At 34.9% G+C, this 7,244-nt stretch overlaps 1 protein-coding gene across 1 annotated transcript in view; it reads left to right on the top strand.

Moving 5' to 3' along the window:
* LOC112150250 (voltage-dependent R-type calcium channel subunit alpha-1E) overlaps positions 1-7,244 on the top strand; it is a gene marked incomplete in the record, with an annotated part of 115,856 nt that overhangs the window by 59,974 nt on the left and 48,638 nt on the right.

The following is a 7,244-nucleotide window of genomic DNA, read 5'->3' as shown; positions in this document are numbered from 1 at the left end:
CATCTTACATACTAAGCCATTTATGTACATAAAAACTTTCACTAAAATGTGCATTTATGTTGTCTTAAAGGATCAAACTGCTCAGATAAATCAACAGTTACTGACAAAAGTTAATAAATTACAGGAATTCGTTACATCTTAACGGGCTGGCCCCAAAACTGTCTGATGTGGACCACTCAACCACCACGGAGAATTTATAACTTAAAATTCCTTCATCTGTAACAGCAGCTTAAACTGATAGTAAAAGATCAACCGTGATTTGTGTTTGAGGCAGGACAAAAACTCCAGGGAGAAAATTAATAGTTTGCCAAATTCCATATTTCTGCCAAATAGGCCATGTGTTTTGCTTCCCTTAGCTGATTCAGATTCACCAGATTGTTGCCAACCTTCACCTTCCTTTTTCTACCAAAGAGGGAATGCCAAGGTCGGGTGTGCAGCCTGTTCGGTTTGGGAAAGCCTCTGTTTTTCTAGACTGAATGTTGTTGTTTTACTAGGGCCTGCTCATACAACAGTGGAGGTATTTTATTTATTTATTTTGTCTAGACAGCCAATCAAATGTCAATGTTTTGTATTAAAAAATATTCATTTTCAAGTATTAAAATTGTCATTTCCTGGAGGCTCTAATGGACCTTATATTCTATAAATGTTCAACAATTATTTGTTGTTTGTTTAACACTTAAACTTGACCGTTTCATGCATTTTACTTTAGTTTTCATTTGTCCGCAGAGACAAACTTTAAACTTTTTTGTAATTTGGAAAACTTTATTTACTTTACATATATATTTCAGTTTAACTGGCACATAAAGTTCAATTTAAAGCAATGGTGTCATCCAATTAAACGATTTAATCTGGAATAAATAATATTGATAATCCTTATTAATGTTTTATTTTCCCTGTGATTCTGGTGTCTACCAATAGGTGGTGCACTACAGAATTTATTGTCCTTTGTTATTCTTCATTCATGTGATTTTTGGAAGATTTTGTTGCTTTTTTGGCATTTGTGTGTTTGTTTTTTGAGTCTGACAATCATTTTTCTGATCATTCCAACACCAAATGATTCAAGTTTTTATTTTCCCTGAGGGATATAAAATTTTTATTATTTTTTTTATTTTGATTTTTAAGCAAATTCATGTCCTCACTCTTCGTTTATGTGAATATGTTGATTTTCCAACAGATTCTGGAAGGTTTTTTTTCAGCTTTGGAGAGATTTTTGTTTTTTTATTTGCAGGGTCTCAGCTTTAAATTACCTTCCTTCATCACAATTTTTAAATCAAAACTTAACGTGTTTAAAATGTGGTTTGGAAATACCACTTCTGTATTTAATAGTATAGGTTTTTATTTGATGCATATTTAACTTATTTTACAACTCTGCTATAAGGAAACAATCGGTGGCTATTGTCAGGAAGTCAGCCTCCTTCCTCAGCTGGATTTGTGTCTGTCTGGGTTGTTTTTACCCCTTTACACAGCAAAAACTGAAAATTAAGAAAGCAAAATAAACTTTGTTTAATCAAATTTGACTTATTTTTTATTTGCATGAAAAACAATCTGATCAAACGTGTTTTAATAGCAAAATAAACTTAAAAAATAAGACTTACTGACTAGATTTTTGTTCCTAAAATAAGAATTCTTAGTAAAACCATTTTTCTAATCCCTTAATTGCTTATTTGATTAATTTTTTTCTAAGGCCGGGAATCGATTAAAAAAAAAGAAAAACGAATTAATCGCAAATCTGGAAAAAATGAATCGCAATTAATTGCCTTTTTTTCTTTCTTTTTTTTTTTTTTGTACGAATATTTGCCAGCCACTTATTATCTGCAAATAATCACAATATGAAATCACACACAAAATTTTGTAATTTTTAACCCTTTGGAACTAGGCGGCTAAAACTCTGTTTTTGTCTATATTTGAATTTTCTGTATTTTCAGTTTGAAAGACTACCTGCTTATTTGGTATCATTTTAATCGGCACAACCTCACTTATGTAACACCTCCTTTATTTTGTCATTTTTTCATGTTATATTCACACACTGGACATAAAATCAAGCAAAAACAGAAAATTACATCTGGAAAACTGGGATTAATTTTGCTATGAAACGCCCAAAAATGTTTAACAAACTGTTTTTTTACTACATAGAATGAAAGTTTTAGGTGTAATTTTATAAAAACAACAAGAATAAAACTTGTCAACAAACTAATAAACATGTTTTTGAATGAAAATACAAAAAAATCCAAGCTAAAGTCACACCAGGCAGCCAGAAATTACAATTTATGTCCTAAGAGCACTGCTGTCTACTTTACACTTTTTTCTCAGGCATTTTCTTTGTTATGTTTGTAAAAAATAATGAAAAATTTTGGGGGGGGGGGATTTCAGCTGGATTTCAGGTTGGCTGCTCACAGGTGGGGGCGTGTCTGTCTTCTCTGAACTCCTCACCTTCCACGGCATCAGTGGGCGGGACTTTCGCGGTGAACCACAGAGTTTCCACAATTTTTAGACAATCCCAGTTCTTTCTATTTCGGATAATTCATGTCGGCTCCCACCACACAAGAAAATAATGATTGGTCTTTGATTTTTTCAAGGCAGACAGCTCTGTTTGGCTCCGCCCCCCATAACGGTTCCACTGCTGCCTTACAGCCATCAGACTGACATTCGTTCTTCACCTTAATTATTAAAATAAAAGATTGCTTTTGTCCAAAAACTACAAATAAATGCCATATTATCTCTTTAATTTAATAAAATCTCAATCACAGAATACTAAAAATATTAACGCATCAACTTTCACATCCCTATTTTTTTAATATTTAGGCCTGTATTTTGCAGTGCATTTGTCTCAGGTGCTCCTGAGGCTAAATAAACTGTTCAGTTTAAAAACTGACTTTATAAAAAAGAGAGTAAAGTCAGGAGGTGTAACTATGAGTGACTGGATACGTCCCTCCACCTTCATCATCTTCCTCCTTGCTGTGTGACACCATCTGCAGCAAACAGCTGAGTTTATTGCTCCTTCTAAAATAAGAAGTTATAAAAGTGGAATCATGTGTGACTCAACCTCAGAGTGACGGCTCCACACCACAGATTTTGGTCCCGATGACAATCCAGCACAACTATTTATCATTTTAACTTGGAGTTAAATAAATCTAAATATATAAAACAAATAAATAACATCCCCGTGTTTGAATTTCGGTTAAAAAATAATCTAGCAGGAGCCGTGTGGGAAACCACATGTGTGTCACGGCCATCAGCTGATTAACGTTTGCCTGGACGAGGAAACCATTTTTAGATCCCTTATCCGTTAGTCTCCATAACAACTAAAGAGCAGCCAGGACTGACTAATGGTCTGCAGAAAGATGGAGCGAGTCGGGGATGAAATGACAGAGGTGTTGCCAAGAGGCAAATACAGGAAGTAAGGAGGGAAAAGGAGAACGACTGGAGAGAAAGAAGGACGGCGACAAGTCACACGAATATCCAGAAAAGAGTCACAATACATTTAAAAGGAGAAAATGTGTTTATTAAGAACAAATTTAATGTTTCTTTTGTCTGTTTTTGTGTCTTTTAATTCAAACAGATGAATCCTTTCTTGTGTTTTCACTCATTTTCACAGTTTCAGTGAAATTAAAAATTTCCGGTTTTACGCTTTTTGCAATAAAGTGTGAAACGGACTCTTAGCACCTTCAGATAAAGTCTGATTTACAAAAGCTGTCAATGAAAACACAAAAAAACAACCTACATTTTGGAAGAAAACTAGGTTCAATAATAACGCTGTGCTTTTATTTTGCTTATTTTAAAGTTTGGTGATCGAGACACCTCATGTAATTTGATGTGATTAATGTAATATTATTATGCACATTTTAGCTCACCAATTGTGCTAAAATAAGTGTTTCAAAGACATTTAGGAAACAGTATTTGTGTTGTTGTTAGTGGGGTTGCAGTCGACACGAAATTATTATTTTTTTTTTTACTGTTTAAGCAGAAAAGTTAAAAAAATCAGAGGAAAGTAGCTTTGTGTTTGTGTACGTGTTACATCCTCCAGCCCAGATATTAATGGTCCAGATGCAGAAAGCATCACTGTTCATACAGCATTCTTTACTCATGTAGCACCTCAGATCATGTAGAGCGTATGGAGTCATTTTCTGATTAAAAATGTTCGTAGATTTCCTTGTACTGGTCAGAAAATCAGCTGGACTCCAGTCAGAGTCTTGAGAATCCTCGATCCAGATGAATGGACCATTTTTGCAGAATCCAAAATCCTGTAAAGCCCACAACATCATAGAATTTACTTTTCTGTAAATTAAAATGTTTTTCAAACCCTTTAATAAAATCTGCAAACATATTTTTCTAAATATTAATTTTTGAATTAGATTTTGATTGTATCAGTTATGATATTTTGGGTGATTTGGTTTGTTTATGCTAAAAAAATGTCAGTTTAGACATCACAGCAAAAAACGTAACTGCAAACGAACAAACAAAACAGACATTCTGCAAATAAAAAATAAAAAAACAAAAGACTTCAACTTACGGTAATAAGAAATGCCTGAATAAATGCTCAAAAAAAAAAATGGGTATTGTTTTTGCCATTGTCTCAGTGTGAGAAGAGGAAGAAAAAAGAACAGGAGTATAAATTAGAAACAAACAGACAGAGACATACAACAAAAACACATATTATCACCTTCATCAACACCATCCTGAGCAGAAGAACAGAGGAACAAACATAAACCGCAATTTCTTCAATAATAGTCTCGTATTTTTATCTAATCTAGATACAAAACCAAAATCCAAAACACACTGCAGGTCGACCAGGATAAACATTTACTAAACATATAAAAAAACTGAATTGTTAAAACTTTTAAATAATAAAAACTTAACTTTATTTTAACATAAATATGAATAAAAACAGGCAGGAATATTATTCAAGAATAAATCAACTTAAACCTTAAATAACTTTCAATATTTTACTCTCCATAATAACGCATTCTGTCAAAATTAAGTTAGAAATAACGTAAATAATAGGCAAGGCAAGGCAAGGCAAGGCAAGGCAAGGCAAGTTTATTTGTATAGCACATTTCATGTACAGAGACAATTCAAAGTGCTAAATAATAAAAGAAAAACCCCTCAAATTTCTTTACTTGTATGTAATTTTATATATAAAAAAATAAACGTACAAATGTCCAAAAAGATTTTACTCTCCGTAAAATATTCTTTCGATATTATTATATTAGATTAATTGTATTTTTTTCAATGTTCTACTTAGATTTTTTATTCATTCTGATGTTGTTTTTAAACTTTTTCTAGAGTTCTTTAATTTTTTTGGACTAAGAAAAATATCTTTTTCCTTCATGATGCATCTAGTCTATCTTTGGGTTAATGGTAACAAAGTCTAAACAATACCTAAAATATGAGGTGAAAGTATTTATTGTGTTTTAAAAAATGTCACTTCAAAGTGGTTTCTTTGAAGAATCTATTTTCAAAACTTGATTTTTTTTACATTTATTGTTTTTTCTCTTGTTTTGAGTTCAGTATCTTTGAATATCTTGAATATTTCTAAAATATTAATCAAGTATTTTCCAATTCTGGCAGCAAAAATCCCATCATTTTCTAACGGAGATGCATGGACAGGTTGCTCCTCCCATTAAAACAATAAACCTGAAATATTTTCAGCAGCTAAACATAATCAGGTCTTGGATATCACCGTAATCTGGGAAAAGTCTTGAAAAGCTGTGGAAGGACACTCTCATTAGTTCATGGTTACAGCTCTCAGTCTGTGACATTTGTTGCTTATTAAGCAGAGTCTGCCCCCAATCAACTTCCGCGTTCTCGCTGCATCTCTCTCTTAGCGGGGGATATTAAATCCCTCTAATTGAAAATCTACATCCTTTGAGAGCCTGTGAGGCAGAAGAGACTGCTTCACCAATGAGAATGCTCCTCTGTCTCATCTGGCCGTCATTGAACGTTGACGGTGTCAGGTAGAGGCAGCTGGATCCTTCTCTGTCTTTAGTCGATGGTTTCTCTGAAAAGATTTCCACTCGGACCTCCAAAGTATTTCGAGAGAAAAAATCTAAATTTACATCCTGCAATCCTGCAAACATCTGAAGGTGCATACACATCTTCAATGAGGAGTTTGTCAAATCTCAGATCTTCAGAACTCTCACATTCTCACGTCACTATGGAAGTTTTTGAGTCTAGGCTCTTCGTACAAAACAGGCGTCCATCGAGCGCACGCTGGATCATCAACCAGTTGAACTTTTTGACTGCTAAATTGAGAAAACACTGAAGTAGTGATAGCAGTCCTGTTCCCAAGCCCCGCCCCTCTGACTGGAGTTTCACATTTTGGCTGTGGGAGGAGTCAGCCTCCAACGTCCCTGTTTGGTGACCCTTTAAAAACTTGAATGACAAAGTTTTAAACAGGGAAGCCCAAAACTTGCATATGCATAAATAAAACTTCCATGTATTGGAAGTGGTCACTGTAAACACAGCATAAAACAGATGATTTTCAGGTGTTTTCACTCTTTTTCAGCTCTTCTCATAATTTGTAAGCATCCGGGAAACATTCCCTTCCATCAGAAAAAAAGAGGAAAAAACAAAGATTTGTATTAAATGAATTATACCTGAGAGAGAAGGATGAGGGGAAACAAGAATACATGGTTTGAGGGATGAAAAGCAATAAAAGAGAGAAGAAGAAGCAGGAGGCCAGACTAATGAGGCACCTCAGGGAGAGATCAGCAGACTCTGCTTTCTTCTTCCGTCATCCTGAGAGCTGAAGGCCACAGAGGTGTATTTACAGAGCAAAGCAGACAAAGCAAAACAAGTTAATATGAAACTTTGAAGGACTCTTGCTTTGAGCAGCAGATAAAGACGTGATGTTTCTGTGATGTGTGTCTGGGAGCGTGGTGCCTCTCTACCCTCGGGGTGTCCTGCCCTCCCTTGATGAAGCTGCTTTCTTTGTTCGCCTCTTAAATAGCAGTTGTCACAGGCTTCCTCCCACACACGGAGAAACATAAAAAAGTCCCCCAAAACAGCCGCCTTGTTTTCTGCTCTTTCTTTCCCTGCTGGGGACCGTCATGTCGTCGTATTCGGTATCTTCGCCCTGCAGCTTTCTGCGACAATCTGCGCGGCTGCCAGTGTGTTTACGAGCGGAAGGCTCCTTATTGACACAGATCCAAACAGCTTATGAAGCCGGAAAAATCTGCCATCCATGTGACAATCCTGATCTGTGTATTGTGTTTGTTTACAGATTCTTTTTTTTTTTTTTTTAG

The sequence above is a fragment of the Oryzias melastigma genome, linkage group LG4 (assembly GCF_002922805.2).
Source record: "Oryzias melastigma strain HK-1 linkage group LG4, ASM292280v2, whole genome shotgun sequence".
In the NCBI taxonomy this organism is placed as follows: Eukaryota; Metazoa; Chordata; class Actinopteri; order Beloniformes; family Adrianichthyidae; genus Oryzias; species Oryzias melastigma.
The sequence above is the reverse complement of the archived record's forward strand: the minus strand, read 5'-3'. Positions and strand labels throughout refer to the sequence as shown.